This window comes from Staurois parvus, unplaced genomic scaffold (genome assembly GCF_062004578.1).
Source record: "Staurois parvus isolate SC_StPar_1 unplaced genomic scaffold, SC_StPar_1.0 ptg000019l, whole genome shotgun sequence".
In the NCBI taxonomy this organism is placed as follows: Eukaryota; Metazoa; Chordata; class Amphibia; order Anura; family Ranidae; genus Staurois; species Staurois parvus.
In genome coordinates this window covers 27,730,830-27,751,689 of record NW_028317815.1, presented here as the reverse complement: position 1 = coordinate 27,751,689, position 20,860 = coordinate 27,730,830, and the positions used below count along the sequence as shown (strand labels likewise).

The window sequence follows — 20,860 nt, the reverse complement described above, 5'->3', positions numbered from 1 at the left end:
GATGAGTTCTTGCTGGAAAAAAATATTTTAAGTAACAGACAGCATGGATTCATGAAAGACAGAAGTTGTCAAACAAATCTGATTTCTTTTTATGAGGAGGCGAGTAAAACCTTGGACAGAGGATGTGGTATACTTGGATTTTGCACAAGCGTTTGACACAGTTCCCCACACACGGCTAATGTGTAAGGTAAAGTTTACAGGCTTGGAAAAATCTGTATGTAAATGGATATAAAACTGTCTAAAAGATCATATTCAGAGAGTAGTGGTTAATGTTTCATACTCTGAATGGTCTAGGGTTGTCAGTGGTGTACCCCAAGGTTCAGTATTGGGGCCCTTACTTTTTAATATATTTATAAACTATATAGGGTCTGGGATTATAAATACCTTTTCAGTCTTTGCAGATGACACCAAGCTGTGCAGTGGAATAACGTGCTTACAGGATGTTTTACACTTACAAGCCGACCTCAATGCACTGTTTAATTAGGCAACTATGTGGCAAATGAGGTTTAATGTTGATAAATATAAGGTTATGCACTTGGGGGCTAAGAATATGCATGCATCATGTATACTAGGGGGAGTACAACCGGAGGAATTAATGGTGGAGAAGAATCTGGGAGTTCTGATAGGTCACAAGCTTTATAATGGCATGCAATGCCAAGCTGCGGTTTCTAAAGCGAGCAAAATCCTCTTGTATTAAAAGAGGTATAGACTCCAGAGAGAGAGATATTATTTTACCCCTGTACAAATCATTAGTAAGACCTCATCTGGAATATGCAGTTCAAATTTGGGCACCAATTCACAAAAAGAACATTGGGGAACTGGAGAAAGTACAGAGAAGGGCAGCCAAACTGATAAGAACCATGGAGGAGCTCAGCTATGAGGAAAGATTAGAGGAACTGAATGTATTCTCTCTTGAGAAGAGGAGATTAAGGGGGATATGATCAACATGTATAAATACATCAGTGGTGCATATAGTGAACTCAGTGTAGAGTTATTCACCCTGAGGTTATCACAGAGGACAAAGGGGCATTCTTTACATCTGGAGGAAAATAAATTTAATTCCAAACACGGAAAGGTTTCTTCACAGTAAGAGCTGGGAAAATGTGGAATAGACTTCCTCAAGAGTTGGTTCTGGCCAGCTCAGTGGATTGCTTTAAAAAAGGCCTGGATTCTTTCCTGAATATACAGAATATAACTGGTTACTATTTATAGGTAAAGTTGATCCAGGGAATATCTAATTGCCTCTCGGGGAATCATGTGTTGCTAGGTTTTTTTGCCTTCCTCTGGATCAACTGTGGGTGTAGGATTATACCTTTTTTTTTTTTTTTTATGGTTGAACTGGATGGACTTTTGTCTTTTTTCAACCAGACTAACTATGTATCAACTGCAATCTTTTGGAAGTGGGATTATGCATGCATCTTGGATGAGCTATAAGAAAGGATATGTTGATATCTTTTAGCATTTATTTGGTTCTGATGAACTATCTTCACTGAAAAAGGATTTTATGTTAATGGTTCAATACAGTATATCCAGACTGAATGAGATGCAATGTTGCTATAAATTGCTCAAAAGATTTATTTCTATTTTAAGGTATTTGTACTATTTATACCTGAGGCGACCGCTGACTGAACATAGTTTTATTACTTTGTACTTTTTTATGGGTTGTTGTAGGACTTATTCATCTCATCTCATTCATCCAGCTGTTGCTATCTATCAATAACATCAACTTCTTCTTATTGCTCTGCAGGATTATTGTGTAATTATTTTTATTTGTTTTTCATTATAATTTTAAACTATTTATTTGCATGTATAACTACAACATATAGATCAATGGTATTTGTCATGACTTTAAAAGAGAAGCAGAAAAAAAAGGAAACACATACACATGCTGTAGCTTTCCCCTGCTGGCTCTAAGCCTGAGAACTTAGTGGCCATGTGACCACTGATTGCTGAGTTCTTGGGTCCTCTCTGAGCACAGAATGGTGACTGTCAGTCCCTGGCTCTCTGCTCTGCCCCTCCAGCACTCACTGGAATGTCGGACTGTGGAGGGGGCAGTGACAGTTGGCTCAGGATCTCGGGGGCATGCTAAGAGGCTGAGCCAGTTGCCGATGAGACATCTGGGGGGATCCCCAAATTATTGTCTGGATACATCCAGAAACAAGATTGGCTCAGTGACGTCAGTCGATATAGCTGGCTTTAGCCCACTGTCAACTGGTTCTGGGTCACAGGAGTGCACAAGTAAGTGCTTTGGTCATGTTTCTCTTTTGAAGTAACAAAAACATGATTGGTGGCAGTCACTGTGAACCTTTTTTTTGACCGGAGGTCATTAAAGCCTAGATTTTCAGGTAAAATTTAGTAGTGTCAATTCGTGTCAGCTAACCAGAATATAACTCTGTAATTAAATTGCTTACCTATAAAAAAATTCTGCTTATGTTTTTTATTGGCTGAAAATAGACCAAAATAAAAAATATAAGGAATAAATACTATAATTTGCATTTTTCTATAGAATGTATTATTTTAATGCTGTGTTTGTATCGTATAATTACACTGTTAAACAGAGGTATAGTGCCACCTTAAGGCTGCAGTGGTGTAAGCAGGCAAAAGTTAGTAAAAAAAAAATTAAAAAAGTACATATGGTTATAACCAGTGAGTCCCTACTTTCATCTATTTACTTAATTAAAACACATTTCTGAATTCATGGATCTTATAACCAAAACTCTATTACAGCTATTCTTTTAAATACAGGAGTTCTCTTAAATCTGATATGACCATTTATCTATCTATCTGTCATCATACTTTTTAAGTTTGCCTGTGTATTAAATTACATATGACATGCCCACAAACTGACTCCAGGGTCAGTAGGAAATGTAATAATATCTAATGTATACTTTACATTTGAACTTGTGTTTAGCTGTTTCCTTCTTGCTAGATGTTGCATGTGATAAAGCACAGTCGGTTCTTCACCTCTTAAGCTATTGACATACATGTTCTCAGGGCAAGACATTCCTAAGTATACTTTTTAGAGTATTCACAGCTTGGGTCATTACAGTGTGTTAACAAAAGGATCACACAACACTGTGTATCATTCTCTTGCCTGTGACTAACATTTTTATAATTTACTTAGAGAAACCACCTTTTTTGCAATTTAGGCACAGCATTAAAAGTTCTATATTTTGATGCGCTTTATAGTATGCAGTTTCAGTGTACAGATGTGTGTGTGTGTGTATGTATATATATATATATATTCTAACGGGGTTAGCTCGGCAGCGGGTGTGTGTGACCCCCTGGATGGGTGCACAACACAAAAAGACAGGCACAGCACAACAACAGTGGAGGTGAAAACAAACAGGTGCAATTTATTTACAATATTTACAGAAAAATGGTAAACCAAAAAAAAACATCAAAATAAATCCTGGCCAACTTGGCTACTTACTGCAACAACAGCTTTCCCTAGCTACCCACTAGGTACAGCCTACTGCTATACCTAGTTGCTAGTACTTGGAGGCTAGCCACACAGGCTTTGGTCTCTCTGCACACAGATAACAGGTCAGCTCCCCAGACAGTTCAGGCACAGATCTGGTTCCAGGTTGGAGCCACTCCCTAAGCACTCTGGGAAGTTTTATACAGGTGTTAATGAGCCCACTACCTTCAGCTGGGCTCATTACCTCAGTGCTGAAGGACTCAGCACTTCCCTCTAGTGGTACAAATCCCCATAAAGCCTGAACCTCGGACAAATATATCGTCCATCCAGGACGCAACCAGGTGATTTCACCTGCCTACTGTCACAATATATATATATATATATATATATATATACACACAATATATTGCCAAAAGTATTGGGATGCCTGCCTTTACGTGCACATGAACTTTAATGGCATCCCAGTCTTAGTCACTAGGGTTCAATATTGAGTTGGCCCACCCTTTGCAGGTATAACAGCTTCAACTACTCTGGGAAGGCTGTCCACAAGGTTTAGGTGTGTGTCCATGGGAATGCTTGACCACTCTTCCAAGAATTCATCCCAAATGTGTTCTCTACAGTTGAGGTCAGGACTCTGTGCAGGCCAGTCAACTGTACAACTAGAAAAATTTAGGAGTGTGGCTATGGAAATTTGTGAGGTCAGGCACTGATGTTGGATGAGAAAGAGGTTTGCACTCTCCGCTCTATTTAATTCCAAAGGTGTTATATATCGGGTTGAGGTCAGGAGCAGGGGCGAACTAACAGCTCATGGGGCCCCCGGGCAATAGGGGATCATGGGGCCCCTATGTCCTTGTCCAAACTAAAAAAAGCCTATGAAAAAGGTACCAGGGGCATCTCATGGGGCCCCCTACTGACCCCGGGCCATCAGGCAGTGCCCGAGTTTCCAAATGGTCAGTCTGCCCCTTGTCAGGAGTGCAGGCCAGTTAAGTTCCTGCACTCCAAACTCACTCATCCTTAAGTGCTCCCTTCACTGGAACAAAAGGGCCAAGCCCAACCCCTGAAAAGAACCCCACACCATAATCCCCCTCCACCAAACTTTACACTTGGCACAATGCAGTCAGGCAAGTACCATGTTCCTGGCAAACGCCAAACCCAGACATGTCCATCGGATTGCTAGGCATAGAAGCATGATTTTTCACTCCAGAGAACAAGTCTCCACTGCTCTAGAGTCCAGTGGGGACTTCTGCGCAATGTAAGCTTCACTATGCGTTGACTCCGTTCTGTCATTTTATGTGGCCTACTACTTCGTGACTGAGTCGCTGTTGTTCCCCTTTGCCTCCACTTTGTTATAATACCACTAACAGTTGACTGTGGAATATTTAGTAGTATGGAAATTTCATGGATGGACTTATTGCACAGGTGGCAACCTATCACTGTACCATGCTTGAATTCACTGAGCTCCTGAGAGCTAGCCATTCTTTCATAAATGTTTGTAGAAGCAACCTGCATGCTAAGGAGCTTGATTTTATACACCTATGGCCATGGAGGTGATTGGAACACCTGAATCCAATGATTTGGAGGGGTGTCCCAATACTTTTGGCAATATAGTGTGTGTGTACTGTGTATATATATATATATATATATATATATATATATATATATAATCAGGAAGAGTGAGCCACATGTGTGTGTAGATTGGTTTTTATGCAGGGTGCAATCAGCCAGCAGATTAAATTTTTTCAGAATATGTTTCCATAATGCATATACTTGTATAACAACGTGCATAAGTTACATGGAAATGCACTGAATTACTGTTTCAGGCATCTCTGCCCTTTGCAACATTCAAAAGAAGAAGCAGCATGTTTACATGTACCGTGATGTCCAAAAACTAATTTAGCAAATAAATACACATCACAATTCAAAAAGGCCCTTATATAACAACATTTAAACAATTATATGGATGTGTCATGATGTCCTACAAAGACCAAAAAATATAGTTTCCTGATGATTCTCTCACTCTGATGTTCTCAATGATGGCAAAGCTTCAATGACAACAAAGTTTCAGTAGATGCTAGGACCTGGCATTCGCTGGCATCTTAGCAACCACTGTCCCACTGCCTGCCAGTCTGTCTGTTTCAAATTTTAGGTTTAAACAAACGTGGACACCCTGGGTGACATCTGTGTTCAAATATGGCCAGGCTGCTAGGATGCAAATGTCTGCTATCATATAAGGAGCCAGTCAGTCAGCATCCCTGGCTCCATTTTTTTACATTTGGCTGCTGGCCAGGACATTCACAGGCTGGCAGTAAATGGGGTCAGAGAAACCTCATTGAATGCTAGGGGCCTGTGGCCACCTCATCCTAGCAGTAATAAACCATCAGTAATAAAGGACTGCATAGCTGGAGGTTCATGGGTGCATTAGTCTGTTTAGCCTGTATCACTCTGAACTCCCAAGTTAATTTTCGCCCTTCATTCCCCTTAGAAAATGCCAATTGCTCCCTTTCCTCCCATACAGAAATGAAGGAATTAAGTCAAAAGTGCCAGTGCTTGCTGATTGGCCACTCAAGCAGCACTGTCACATGTGACATGTGGCAGAGAGAGTGACCTCAGCTCTGGATAGAAACAATTAGGAGATGACGCAGGCCCTGTTTTTCTCAGTGCCGCAAGGGAGCAAAGTGGTGGGGAAGTGTTATTTAAGTATTGTTGTACGCTTGTAATCCTGGTCAGTTGCTGTAGCACCAAGCTATTATGCCATCTGTATGATACATGTCTACATGATAATCATTGACTGTCTAAATGACCTTTGGGATATTGGGCATATTATGTCATATATTGCCATTTCCCTTCAATTATTTATCCAATTTTGCAATATTGAGGAGATGTATTCTACATAATTGTGCACTATAAGCCTAACCACATATTTTTGATGAGAGATCTGTAATACTTTCATACTTTACTTGATACCTGAGGAATGACTTTCAGCTCTTTACCCTGATACTAGGGATTATACCAATTATTTTTGATGGTTGCATCAAAGATCATGTTTATTTAGATTGATTATTATGCACTTCTCATGTATGTTTATATGGTTATGTGATTTATACATGAATCCTGTCCTTGGTACTCACCATACCTTCTTGAGCTATCTATATCATCACCTGCTTGTCATCTTCACTGTCTTGTTCAAATTTTGAGACTATACTATTCATCACAGGTCTACTATTCATCACATCTTTATGGGACTTTTTGCATGTCTAGTGCTGTCCAGGTTGATCTTGCTTTTGACTTCCTTTCCCCCTGGGTGGTGGTGAGGTAATTTCTTTTTTGTATATTTTGGCTTACCACACCATATATGTCTTTGTGATATTTGTACCCCCTTTTTTTTACTGCAAATTAAATTATTTTTGTCTACTATTTGGTTTTCAAGGCTGCAGTTTGTCCTCATTTGGACCCCCTTTTTGGCCTCTGGGTCCTTTACCCTCTGGTCTGTCTTCTTTAGTTTCCCAGTTGCTGTAGCACCTATGAAAATGTATCCCACCTTTGTAACTTTTGCTGGACAGCTTGATCTGGTTATACAGTAAATGTGGAGAAAATTATAAAAATATAAATAAATAAAAGGACATTTTAAAAAGGAAATCATATAGCGAATATTATAATTACATCTATTAGTCAAGTATGGAATACCATGTTTTTTGCAATCATTTTTTTTTTTGTTATAGTTGTATGCATGTTGATTCCTTCCTTTTGCAATTTTACTGTAGAAGATTCGGAATGAGTACATAATATTGTTCTTTTAATGGTTTCTTTAATTAAACTAATAATAAACAAAACAAGTATATTAAAATGGCAAAAAGAAGGAACAAAAGCAAATATAACATAGTAAAACACTGGATATAAAAGTAGAATCTGGTTTATTTATACTTTTCTGGTGTTCCTGCATGTGGAAAACACTCCTTGTACCCTCCAGAATAATTTTGTTTTCTTTATTGCGTGTTTCTTATAATAGGAAGATGGTAACCTCTGATTATACTGGTCATTGTCTTGTGGGACACACAGAAAATGCATCAAAGTAAACAGAATTATTTATACAGCACTTATCTGCACAGACATCAGAATATAAAAATTCCACTGAAGATCATAAATTGAAGCTGTTAGACTAACTATTTCCAGCATCTGAAAGAAAGACACTTAATTATATTATTGTTAAATTGTTCCCTTAAATGCTTCCTTTACTACAACTTTCTGTATGCCTACAGGAAATGGTATTCTTTGTGAGCTAGTATAACTCAGTTTGGGGCTTTACCATTCAGAATTATACTTTTATCTTTATGAAGCCTTATGATGGTCATTCATAACAAGTAAAGGAAAAGAAAGTGGAAATGTTACCCATAGAAACCAACCCGGTGAATTATTCTTCCAGTGCAGACTAGTACACATCTAGCTCTTCACTTTTTCATGAGTTTTCATAAATAGCTGTATGCTTCTAATAAATGTTTATAAATGGCATAAACATATTTTACATCTGTGGTTTTAAGACTATGGTGGTAACACCATTTACAGATACAATAATATATATCCTATATCTAAATAATAGTGACTCATGATGAAGTTGGCAGTTGCAAGAGAGGATATACATCTGGGCATTATATCTCTGTTTGCCTGTATATCTCTTTGTAGCAGAATATTAGATGTCAACAAAGAATTCTGAGCTTTCTAACAGATAATATGATTTTAAGTTGTTGTCTTACAGCCATGTGAGCCTCATCAATCAATGTAAGGCATTCGCTATCCTGTATAATACACTCCTCTATCAACTGTGCACTGCACCTGTAATGGGAGTCCCTCCCATATTATAATCTGCCTCTCAATATACTATTTATGTGTCTATAGACACTGAGTGATGAATGGTCGCCTCTCTAATAAGATTATGTGAAGCAACATGTGTTTTCCATTTTAGTATGTTTTTTTTTCCTTTAAATGAGTTTGCTTCATGGGTATAACTTTGGACTATACCAGCCTATGTGCCTTCTTTATATCACTCCCTCTGAGCTCTGAAATGGACAGATGGTCTCCAGTACCATTGGAATGAAAGCATTCCATCTCTAATTACTTGATGTTTAACAGGAGTTCACAATATTCCCACTTGGCCTTTATATTCATATCACATTTTGCATGACCTATACTTTTCAACTCAATGATTTCCAAAAATTTTGTAAGTATAAAAGTAAACTTACGTTTTCAAGGATATGGTGTAAAGTAACAGTGTGAAATTTTATGCTACATATATTTAGGTTTATATTTAGGTTATCGTTCAGTTGTCATCATCCACAATGTATGTGTCGGCCATTACATTCTCAGAAAATACTGTATAGCCCCAAATGTTGCTGATTGATTTTTGCATGTATGGATTTTGTGTGATGCACCTAAAACAAAAATTCCCTGACATACCAGTGTTAATACAGATGTGGGGAGCACCCCCTATAGGGGCCATGGCACTACAGAAAGGGTGTGTGCAGGTGTCCTGTCTACCCAATTAAACTGATAACATTTGTCATGTTATATAGAGTTAATATAACATGACAAACTTTATTAGTTAAGATGAGTTGTAAGTTTAATGCCTTTGAAAGCCAGGACTGGTGAAACACGTCAAGGAAGGTTGTTTTTTGGCTGGAGACATTACGGTATGTAGTCAGCTGATTATTAAAAAATACTGCAAGAGGAGCTAAGTGGAGTGCGTCTGACATTCTTTCATATTCTTAATGGAGAGTGGAGGCAGACAACAATTGCCATCACACAAGATGCCCAAGTATAAGAGAAGCCAGGCTTGAGTGGAGCTATGGATCTGTGTGCATTACTCGGTCATGTTGTAGTGTATCAAAATTAATTTTATTTAAATTTTTTGAAACAGATACATATTCAGACACACCTTGTTTTATTAATGCTGCAGTGTATAATAATGTATTAACTCTACGGGTAAATTTACTTAATGGCTAATTTTTCCCCCTTTGGTTTCATTCACTTCAAATATTCAATCATTGGAAAAAAAGTTTTAAAATGAACATGATTGGCAAAGAGGAATGAACACAGAAAAAGTAAAACTGAAAATAGGGTTACAGCTATTTACTATTGTGACCACTGTGATTGGTTCACAGCCATCAGAAGGTACAGAGCCATTCTGATAACCTGTTTTAATTTTGTTTGTGTTCTGCACTATTGACAGCATATCACAGGCATTGTGATGCCTCCAGAAACAAAAGCATCCACCAACCCACCATTGGTTAATGGAGATTGATATTAAAGTGGTTCTAAAAGCAGAAGGTTTTTAATGAATTCTATGCATTAGGGTATAAAACCTTCTGTATGCAGCTCCTGCTCCCCAACCCCCCTTACACTTAACTGGGCCTGATCTCGATCCAGAAATGTGCACAAGAGCAGAGGCTTTCTCCACTCTCTCCTCATTGGCTCAGAGACATTGGCTCCTGCTGCTGTCAATCACAGCCAGTGAGGAGGCAGCAGGGGGGGGGGCAAGACTCGCTCTGTGTGCCTATGGCTTGGGAGCAAGCATGCACAAGTGCCCCATAGTAAGCGGCTTGCTATGGCAGTCGCTCGGCAAGGGGGAGGGGCCAGGAGGGCTGTTGGGGGACCCTAGAAAAAGAGAATTGGGGCTACTCTATGCAAAACCATTACTCAGAGCAGGTAAGTGTAACATGTTTCTTATTTAACCACATCCCGACCGCCCTATAGCAGATATACTGCTACAGGGCAGCAGTGGTGCGCAAAATCACATATATATATATATATATATATATATATATATATATGTGATTTTGTGTTTGCGGGTAGGGTGCGTGCATGAGGTGTGCATTCACCCTACCTGCGCCACCATTTGCGGCTGCCAGTCACCGGGTCCCGGGCGATGATTACCCGCCGGAGCCCAGTGATTACCGAGGATCTCCGACGGGGAGGAGGGCTGATTTGTTTACAGTTCTCCTCCCTGTCGGCTTGGGCACACTGGTCTGGATGGCTGTGCACAGCCATCCAGAGCAGTGTTCTTGCAGTGAAGCACCAACACACTGCCCCCCCCCCAGTAAAACACAGTTAAACCTTTGATCACCCGTCATGTTAACCCCTTCCTGCCCAATGCCATTAGTACAGTGTCAGTGCTTTTTTTGCACTGATCACTGTGTTTGTGTCACTGGGGATGTCAGTGACACCAAGTCAGTTCCCCCCCATGTCAGAATGCCCGCCGCAATCCCGCAGTCCTGTTATAAGTTGCTAATCGCCTCAATTACTAGTGAAAAAAAATATTCCAGTGTATATATACCACCATGTGTAAACGCTATAACTTTCACGTAAACCAATTAATTTACATGTATTGGGATTTTTTTAGCACCGTTTAGAATGTAGCAGAATACATTTTGGTGTAAAGTTATGATGAAATTTGATTTTTTTAATTTTTTTACTGGACATGTTTAATAGAAAAAGGTAAAAAATATTGTTTTTTTCTTAAAATTGTCAGGCTTTTTTTTATAGCATAAAAAATTAAAATTGCACAGGCAATCAAATACCATCAAAAGAAAGCTTAATTTGTGGAAAAAAAGGACATACATTTCATTTGGGTGCAGTGTTGCATGACCGTGCAATTGTCAAAGTAACACAGCACCATATAGCAAAAAATGGCCTGGTAAGGAAGGGGGGTAAATCCTTTAAGTAGTTTGGTTAAGCAAAAAGTATTGCTTTTTTCATTCATTGCTATTGATCATATGCCATATTATATTTATGGTCATGGGGTCATGTGGAGACATCACATCACCAATTCCAAGCAGTTAATAAATCTCTTACAGGTCAGGGGTTGGTGGTGAGAATGCTGTGCTGTGACTGTGCCAGCACGTGCAATATTCAATAACACATGTCTTATATTGCATTAGTTTTTGTGCCTGGAACATTTCAACTGTGATGTTTTCCAATGCCTCCAAGTTTCAAGGTTGACCTTTTTGTCTCAGCCATCTGTTTGTGTAACCATATAAATAAGCAGGTGTATACATTTTTGAAACTATGAAATATTCACTCAGAGCCAGAGAAAAAAAATATTACTTTCAAACTCAACAGGTTTCATCACAAAGTTGTTTGAAAAGCACTATGTTTAGTCAATATCACAGAGAGAACAGGATTATAGTGAAAACCCAAAGATAAATATCTTGTTCAAATAAGAAACAGACCCCAGTGATGGAACGTAATAGTTACAAAATGCGTCACTGATAAATAAACTCAGCTGCTGCCCTCAGGTTTCCATTTAGCAGAGACTTGGGAGCCATTCATTTATCTGCTTGCTAAAAAACTGCTTCAATTGGAAGACTAGTTGTATCTACATACCCAAAAGAATTCTTTGACCAGTGTCAAGACCACAAGACATTGTGAAGAATTCTTTGTTTTTAACTGATACATTTCCATTTTTCTTTCTGATAAACAGGCTATGGCCTACTTCTTAAAGATAGGTTTGTTTTGGTATTTCATTTGTGTACATAGTAATTGTGATTACCTCATCAATCAGATTTAGTCACAATGGAAGCTGATATGGTTGATTGCAGTAATTCGGGAAATGGCAAACTAATTTATTTCTAAAGTAATTTGTTATATTGATAAACTTTGAGCTAATTACATGAATTGAACCTTGTGATGTGCTGATTTGTTTATTTTACAATAAGCATTTGTATTTACCGTGTTACGTTTTCAGTTTGACCTAATCCCAACGTTTAAACAAAATCTGTCAGTGTTAAATTAATGTCATTTTATTTGCAGTATATGCTTTTTGCACAACCCTGGCACATGTAATATGGTGTTTTCAAGTCAGAGAGAATTTAGAAAACTTTGAAATTGAAATTATATTTCTCATTTTCTGTGCTAGACTTTGTATCGTGTTAATTCTGAGGATTGAAAACTGTTTGTTTCCACAGCCTTGAATTAAAGTGGAACATCACTCTCTCAATCGACATTGACTTTTTTAATGCATATACTGCTAGCATTAGCAAATAGATAGGAAAGTACATGGGTTGGACACAAATATGGAAATACTACATGATTTGCAGGTGTGAAAGTAACAACATGTTTTGCGTTGAAAGTGGAAGTGATTTAACATTCCTTTGCTTCCACTGTGTGATGAGACACCTAGCTAACAGGTGCGAAGCCTCACTTTCATTATTCATTGCATGTGCTAATAGTAATACAGTCATGTCAGAGTTTACTGAGTTTCAAAGAGGGCAGATTGTTGGTGCCTGCTTAGCTAGTGCCTCTTGACTGAAGTTGCAAATTTATTTGCAATGTTGCGAGGTACGATATCAAAGGTTATGATGTCATATACAGTTTCCAGACAGACATCATCAGATAAGCATAAGCGCATTTGACATGGTCAACTGACTGAAAGAGAGAAAAGGACATTGCGCAGGATTGTGATACGGAATAAAGAAACCAACTGCTGCAAAAGTGACTTCACACCTCAATCACAGTCTTTGAAAACCCCTGTCAACAAAACATTCATTTATGAGCTGCATTTGCCAAACCACTAGTGACCAATATTATTGCTCAGAATAGGAGAGAGTGGTGCAACACCCATAAATCGTGGACTATCAATCACTGGAAGTCTGTAATTAGGTCCCATGAATCAAGCTTCACACGTTTCCCAATCACCGGACATGTTTACGTGTGGAGAACGCCATTCAAAGTTTTTGACTAGGACTGTCTTGTGCAAATGGTAAAGCATGGTGGTGGTGCAATCATGGTTTGAACAGCTATATCTTGGTATTCTGCAGGCCCCTTCATCACCTTGAAAGGTAGCCAGTGACATGTACAAATTTGGCTGACCATATGCACCCCATGCTGCAGACATTATTTCCTGAAGACAATAATTCTCCGGTTCACACAGCTGGTGTTGTCAAATCATGGTTTGACAAGCATGCAGATGAAGTCTCACACCTTCCCTGGTTGCTGAGTATCATAGAGCCAGTGGTGTATTTAGCTTTTGTGCTGCCCTAGGCAACACATAAATTGGGCACCCCCCCCCACCTCCCGCAGAGAGAGCCTGACACTGACCAATAACACCCCTAACCCCCACCCAAGAGAGCCTTCCATGGTTAGCACTTCTGCCTGGCAGTACTAGGGTCGTTGGTTCAAATCCCAACCACGGCACCACCTGCCTGCCTGTTTGCATGTTCTCCCTGTGCCTGCATGGGTTTCCTCCGGGTACTCCAGTTTCCTCCCTCACTCCAAAGACATGCTGGTAGGTTAATTGGATCCTGTCTAAATTGGCCCTAGTATGTGTATGTATGAATGTGAGTTAGGGACCTTAGATTTTACACCCCTTGAGGGTTAGGGACTGATGTGAATGTACAATATATATGTAAAGTGCTGCGTAAATTAACGGCGCTATATAAGTATCTGTAATAAATAAAATACCAATGCCCCCACATACCAGCCACCATCGCCCACGGCGAGAGAGAGAATGACACTCACCTGCACAGCTCCGGACATCCCCGGGATTGAAAGTAGGGCTGTGCATACACCGTCATGAAACCCGCAGCCTCTCTCAGAACCCACCAGGTCCCCAAACCGTGTGTGTCCCTTCTTCTGAGGGGCAGCGCTGCCCCCCTTAAAAATGCCGCCCTAGGCAAATGCCTTGTTTGCCTTGTGGTAAATACACCTCTGCATAGAGCCACTATGGTCAATTTTGGAGAACAAGGTTCAGGCTCATTTTCTGACTCTGGTATCTCTGAGAGAACTGTAACGGTATTTACATGAAGAGTGGTATCAGATTCCATTATCCACCATCCAAGACTTACTGTATATTCATCAATTCCCAGGAGAATTCAGGCTGTCTTGGATGCCAAAGGCAGTCCAACACTATATTAGGTAACAATTTTGTTATTTTACCTAGTGTTTCCATAACTGTGTCCAACCCCTGTATATCATATTTAAATATTTTAAATGTATTTTTCACATTTCTTTATTTACTTCCTAGCTTCCAGGCCTAGACAAATGATGCCATACATCTCAGGGGTCTTCTTGAGGGGAGAATAGGAGGAGTGGCTTTCTCAGCTAAGCAAACCATCCTGCCTGCATATGTGAACTAAGGGCAGATGGATTCCAGGAAGTAAATGCTACATAAATCATCTGACATGGCCAGAACTGCTAGGGGGGTGTTTTTCAAAGTGATTTCTTAGAAAAATAAAGAATTAAGATGTGGATGGATGGGGGAGTTTTCTTTGAATATTAAAACTAAATAGAATTTTTGGTTTGTGGTGTTCAGATGCACTGTAGTTCCACTTTAAGTATATGCAACATATAAAAATCCATGCATTTTTGACTCACTATTTGAACAATGCACTAGTAAAGCTGTGCTAGCATTTACAATTACGCATAGTAGATCTGTACCTACAAGCTGCCAGGGCAAAGGTGCAGCTATTTCTCGTAAAGTAATTGGCCACACATTTTTTTTTTCCTATCATTGGTAGAAACACAATATACACTGTTCAAAAAAATTAAAGGACTACTTTGAAAACACATCAGATCTCAATGGGGAAAAATATCATGCTGGATATCTATACTGATATGGACTGGGTAATGTGTTAGGAACGTAAGGATGTCCCATCATTTGATAGAATTGAAAATTATCAACCTACAGAGGACTGAATTCAAAGATCTGGACCAGGGCATCGCTGAGTTGCTGGACAGTCTGAGGTGCAACCTGGCGGCATTGGATGGATCGAAACATGATATCCCGGAGGTGTTCTATTGGATATAGGTCAGGCGAACGTGGGTGCCATTAAATGGTATCAATTCCTTCATCCTCCAGAAACTGCCTTCATACTCTCACCACATGAGGCCAGGCATTGTCGTGCACCAGGAGCAACCCAGGACCCATTTCCCCAGCGTAGGGTCCAAGCATTTCATCTCGATACCTAATGGCAGTCAATGTGCCATTGTCTAGCCTGTAGAGGTCTGTGTATCCCTCCATGGATATGCCTCCCAGACCATCACTGACCCACCACTAAAACAGTCATGCTGAATGATCTTACAGGCAGCATAACATTCTCCACAGCTTCTCCAGACCCTTTCACGACTGTCACATGTACTCAGGGTGAACCTGCTCTCATCTGTGAAAAGCACAGGGCGGACCTGCCAATTCTGGTGTTCAATGGCAAATGCCAATCGAGCTCTGTGGTACCACGCAGTGAGCACAGGGCCCACTAGAGGATGTCGGACTCTCAGGCCACCCTCATGAAGTCTGTTTCTGATTGTTTGGTCAGAGATATTCACACCAGTGACCTGCTGGAGGTCATTTTGGGCTCTGGCAGTGCTCATTCTGTTCCTTCTTGCACAAAGGAGCAGATACCTGCTCATGGGTTAAGGACCTTCTATGGCCCTGTCCAGCTCTACTAGAGTAACTGCCTGTCTCCTGGTATCTCCTCCATGCTATTGAGACTGTGTTGGGAGACACGTATTGATGTGCCATCCTGGAGGAGTTGGACTGCCTCTGCAACCTCTTTAGGGTCCAGGTATTGCTTCATGCTACCAGTAGTGACACTGACCCTAGCCAAATGCAAAACTAGTGAAAAACAGTCAGAAAAGAGGAGTAGGAAAAAAAATGTCAATGGCCTCCACCTGTAAAACCATTCCTGTTTTGGGGATCGTCTCATTGTTGCCCATCTAGTGCACCTGTTATTAATTTCATTAACACCAAAGCAGCTGAAACTGATTAACAACCCCCTCTGCTACTTAACTTACCAGATCAATATCTTACATGTTGTCATGTGATTAACTGTAATTAACTGTGATTGGACACAACTGATCAAATGGTAAAGGGATTCTGTGATTGGCCCTTTACCCTGATCTGTGATCAGCTGTGTTCAAATGACACAGTCGTCACAGAGCATGCCCGATGTGCACCCTGGGGGGCATGCAGGGGGTGGGGTCCTGGGAGGACCTCAATAGATGCTCTTTTAGAACTGGAAGACCCTGCTGTAGCCATCTTTCGGCTATAGCACGGTTGGCAAGTGGTTAAGGAAACAGGTATACAAAGAAATGTACATTACTCATATGCAAAAACGTATATTCATGCCTATTGACAGATCTGTGCTAGTTGGTGGTAAGTGAAGTATATTTTTCCCAGTGTCAGTAAATCACCCCACTGCCCACAGTAAAGCAAGTGTTCTTAAATTTGTTCAGAAGACTAGCATGGAGCCTAGTATGGATGTTATCTCTGAACAATTACACGTAGTTGCATAAGTTGGTAGAATGGATTTCTTGCCCAATTATTCATATACCAAGCTGGGAAAAAATGACAAAACCTGTCAGATGGAAAATCTATCTGTGCATTCAGTCTGCCCATATACTTCACTTCAAGTTTGGCATTTTGTTTTAGAAATTCATGCTATTTTCTTTGTAAGATGTTCTTTTGTCTTGTGCCAATATGGCTGCTGCTCCATGTCTTTGTAGTCTGGCATTGCTTCTATGAAACTTTATGATCAACTGTGTGTTGGAGCAACCACACACAGTCAATGTAAACAAACCTTAATTGGGAAAAATGCTAGAGGTAAACCAAAACATCTGGGCATATGTCCACTCAAGTAAAACGTTCCATTCATAAATAGAAAATGCATGCATACAGTCTGGAAGTAGAAATTAGATTTTTTTTTTACTATGCCATCATAGTATTCTTTGAGCTACATGCTGTGTATTTGATGAGGCTAGCTTTAACATCTTTTACATTTTACTTACCCCAGTTCCCACCAGCTGTAGCTGTGGATATGAAGATGCCATGCAGATGTAACTGCGACCAGTTATTCATTTGTAAAGCATTAAAGCTTACATGAACGCATTAGTTAAAAAACATAAATTTATTCATATGTAGTTATGATAATGTAAAAAGCTAGTTAAAAAAGTTTACAATACTGTAGAGTACCTCAAAACTCACTATTTTTCGGTGCTCCACAGATCTTAAATCTGATGCCTTTTTGGCTGGCAGCAGGTGTAGTTAAATAGGAGGCATTGCAAAACACAGCTGCTCTTGTGACACTGCAGTCCTTACTAAGTCACTGTCAATCAATACAGGGGGCATGTCAGTCTATGACAGGGTTTCTCAATCAGGGTTCCTCTAGAGGTTACCAGGGGCTCCTTGAGCAATCAGCAATGTTTGCCTCTCAGGTAAGTTCCCACTGACACCATTGATCTTTTTATCAATCTGTAAGGGGGTAATTCTTCCCAATGACCACAAGTGTAAGGAGCATTCTTACCTCTGACTATCACACTAATGTGTCATGAATTGTAGGTAAAGTCATTTTTAGCAGGAGTTCTGAGACCGGAAAGTTATGTCAAGGGTTCCTCTGCGTTGAAGAGGTTGAGAAAGGCTGATCTATGATATCACAGTCAGAACTGATGGGGGAATACCTCCTGCAGCGCTATTGTGTTGTGCCAGCAGGGAGCCTTCTCTGCCTGCAGAACACAATGATTACTGCTAGTGGCTATAGCCGCTGGCACTGATTACATGAACAAAATCTGACAGGCTGGTTGCACTAAAATAGGTCAATAGATTGACTTCAGTACAACCAGCCTAGCCATAGATGGATGGAATTTCCACCAGTCCCTGCTGAAGCAGCTGAGATTTGATCCATCTATGGCCAGCTTAAGTCCTATTACAAGTTGAAGGGACACAAGTTGATCACACTAGCACAGATCTGTTTTGTAGATACTGTGGTCAGCAAACTAGAGGAAGCAAGGGGGATTATCAGGTATATTTTAAATTAGGTCAGTAAATATAAGTGAATGTTATGCTTGTTATGAGGAACATCAGATAGCAGTCCCAAAGTTTTAAAACAAAGGTTTACATATATTTTAACACATCTGCAGACTGGCATGTGAGATCAGTGGAGTTCAGAGGTCAGAAAATTGAAAGTCGCCATCATAGTGGGGTTGGCTTACTAAAGGCATAGAGGCTGTTCTTGTAGCAAAGGGAATGTTTGTGAATAAGGTGAAGGCGTGTTTACTGTTCATATCAAATAACATTCAACAACTTTTTTTTTTATTTCATTTTTCTTACACATAATTGAGTTTGCAGAGGGATGAAAGCTTAATTTTCTTCACTATCACTTACTTTGCAAAATGAACATTTACTTTACTAGATTAACCTCAGGGTGTGCCAGGGTGAGCACTTTTAGGTCCAGATAGTATTTTATAGAACTATTTTCTAGTATTGTTTGCTGTGTGATCATTATTGTTTTGACTCCAAAACTAGCTTAACACAGCTTTGTCCACATATCTTGATTTTCTTTCCAAAAATGGCTTACCAGAAGTCCATGTGCCTAGATTTAGATTCCAAATACCAGTCGTCTTGTAAAGAGTGTTACAAGTATTTGTTTTTTTAATGTAAATTCTAGCACAAGAGTTTTTATCAGTAGTAACAAATATGAAGGGTGGGTTTTAGCATGGAGATATTTTTCAGGAAATCTTTATTCCATAGTAAAACGTGTCTCTTGAGAATTGTGTATGAAACGCTGATGGGATTTGGATTTGTCTACTCTTCTGATTCTCCTTTGAGACAATACATTCAGTTTGGAATTTATTTTACCAATTTAACATTTTCAAAATCGTGTCTTGCTGTACTATTTTTTATCAGAGTGGCCTATATGGCAATGTAGACATTTTTTATACAGAAAATTCTTCTTTAAGATTGCTTAAATTACAATACATACAGTCTTGGTGAAACCTAAGAGAGCAGAATAACTGTTAATGTTTTCTAAGAGTATTGCCAAATAAACCAAGTTTCCATAAATTCTGTAGCATGTCTTAAACTGTTCAATTAGCTGAGAATTGTTCTTTTGCATACAAGCTTAGCCTCCTCCTCAGACAGTATAATACAGTATCAGTTCCAGTGTAAAGGATGTATTAAACTGGAATGCAGCTGTTTTGTTTGGCAGTTTTCCCATAATATGTTTATGTATATGTGGGATATTCAGCCCTATGCTAATAAGACATAAACATTAGGTTTGAGCTAATCTGCATAGGTTCAAATGAAAATAGTTTTGGGAATCTTGCTAGAAGTTGGAAAATGTTTCGATGAAGTCCATTGAAAACTATGATAAAAGAATACCAAAAAAGCTTCCTAGTGCCAAATTATATTATTATTATACAGGATTTATATAGCGCCAACAGTTTGCTCAGCGCTTTACGATATAAAGGGAGACAATACAGCAACAATACAGTTCAATACAAGAGGGTTAGGAGGGCCCTGCTCCTTGGAGCTTACAATCTAAGATTGAAAACAAGAAAAAAGCCAGACAATAAGTACGGCAAAAATATTTTGATTTTTTTGGGCGCAGTAAGAGACCACACAGTAAAATACATACAACCATTTATTGACATAAAAGAGTCAGAAGTCATATACTCTCTATAAGACTCATATTACAAATATAACACCAAAAAGGGGCCAGAAAAAGAAGGACATGAATAATAACAAAGTGCCTCCCTTGCATACATGTTAATCACTTAGCACATATATACAATAATTGCAATATGAAAAATCTAAGAACAGTCAATGCGTTTTACCTGTACATTTGGCTTCTTCAGGACAGTAACTTGAATGTAAGGGAGAATAGTGCTACTGCATATAAAAATATACAAATAAACAAATTAGGTATACAAACAAATACATAGGAATACATATAATAGGCAAAAAATGTTAGCTTACGTGGAGACATGGCGGATCAGCGGCAAAGTAGTCTGGGGAGTGGGCATAGGAGACCATAGTGCAATGGGGCAAATCTTGTTATTCAATATTGCCCATTTGTAGGGATAATAAGCAAGCCATTGTCAAACAAAAAACATTATAGGCTAGGCACTGCCATGGAGAACATGAAACATGTTTCCTACACAGGATTGGCAGCTCTCCCTAAAGCTGGATATTCATGGGTATATTCTCATTGAAACATTCATGCAGAAAAATCATTCAACAGAACATTCTTTCGTTCCATAACTCAACGTATCCATCCAAAAATCTTAAAATTCCATCCAGGCTGTCTGAATGCAATTCCAGGTGTATTACAGGTTTCATTACAAAATGATTTTTCCTTAACAACATTCCTTAACATTCACAGTCATAGTTTTGAGAAGAATTTTCCAACCTGTACGTTCAAATTTTCTTATCACTACAGTCAAAAATGAGTATTGATTTGACTCCACTAACCATTATAAAATCAAACAAACTTTCTTAAAACATAAATGATTAGTGAAATTCAGATGGTGTATGGCAAGCTCAATACTTCCAATACACACTGAAAATATGGCTGCTGTGGGCCTACCCTTTTATACAATGGGAGTTGAGCTTTCTATTCCTTCATATTCTCTCTACCTGTGACTTAGCCGAACAGGCTCTTCACTGCATTATAGGCTGTC

At 39.3% G+C, this 20,860-nt stretch overlaps 1 protein-coding gene across 2 annotated transcripts in view; it reads left to right on the top strand.

The window, feature by feature from the left end:
• Window positions 1-20,860, top strand: part of SEMA3D (semaphorin 3D) — a 260,951-nt gene that overhangs the window by 196,555 nt on the left and 43,536 nt on the right. The gene's annotated exons all lie outside the window — the stretch shown is intronic.